Source organism: Cebus imitator, unplaced genomic scaffold, assembly GCF_001604975.1.
Source record: "Cebus imitator isolate Cc_AM_T3 unplaced genomic scaffold, Cebus_imitator-1.0 Scaffold449, whole genome shotgun sequence".
NCBI lineage: Eukaryota > Metazoa > Chordata > Mammalia > Primates > Cebidae > Cebus > Cebus imitator.
This window is the reverse complement of record NW_016107764.1, coordinates 605,208-606,429: the sequence shown is the minus strand read 5'-3', so window position 1 is coordinate 606,429 and position 1,222 is coordinate 605,208.

Here is a 1,222-nt window from a genome sequence, read left to right as displayed (position 1 = left end):
GGGTGAACAGGTGGGTGGGTGAACAGGTGGATGGATGAGTGGATGGATGGATGGATGGATAGATGGATGATGGATGGATGGATGGGTGGATAGGGGGATGGGTGGGTGGGTAGCTGGATAGGTGAACAGGTGGATGGATGTATGGGTGCATGGAAAGTATGGAAGATAGGAAAGGTGGCAATACTAACCGTATAGCTACAGCAGGCTTTTGCAGTGACAGTGTTAGTCCAGGGCCCATCTGGTGACTGACAATAGTGACAGCAGTGATGACAAAGGTGGCAATGACAGCACGAAAGGTTGCCCAGCCCTTCTTTCCTGTCTAGTTCTCTGTGCTTACAACAGCAACAGTGCCTTCCCTCTGCCGTGTGACAAGACAGGGCTATTTCCCTGACAATTCATTCTCTGCAGTGACAGCTGCACCTGGCGCTTCCCATGCATGTGAGGGTTTCCTCCTGAGTCCTACTGCAGCCACTGGAATCCAATGCACAGCTGTCCCTTCCCCAGGCCTCCAGGCTCTGCCGGCAGCCTGCGGTTCTTTGGGGTCTCCTAGACTCAGTCCATCCTTCTGGGCTGAGGATCACCCTTGGGAGCAGCAGCGGCTGTGTTGGGGCCAATGCCAGGCCTCATGGCCCCCACATCGGCATTGGCAACACTTCCCACATCCCACCCTGGCCTCCAGGGTCTCCCTCAAGCAGCGTCGATGACTCAATGGCTTCCAGATGATTTTCCTCCTCCAGGTGCCTGAAAGAGACACAGTGAGCTGGGGACGGGAGGAAAGGGCGTTAACGAGGCGGCAGGGACAAGACAGAAGATGCTGGCCACAGACGTAACAGGGCTCAAGCTCACTGGGCTTCCTCAGAGGGACATCAGATGCCCGGGGCTTCCTGAACTGCCAGCCCCACTCTCCCGGCCTGATGCAGGGCTCTTAAACTCAGTACACGGGGGCCCTGATAAACAAGGGGTCTGATTCCACAGGCATTTAGCACCTTTTGAGGGGAAGCATGAGTGAGGCAGCCTGCAAGGTGGGCCCTGAGGCGGGTGCCCTATATCCCAACCCCATTCTGCCCCGCCCCACACCAACCACCGCTGCCTGGAACGCCATCGTCACCCACTCCTCCCTGCGGGTTAAGGCGTTATCATTTTCACATCACCTTTCATCAAGTAAGGCAGGTTTTCCAGATGGGCGATGCAGTGGAAAGGGAGGGAGGGAGGGAGGGAGGGA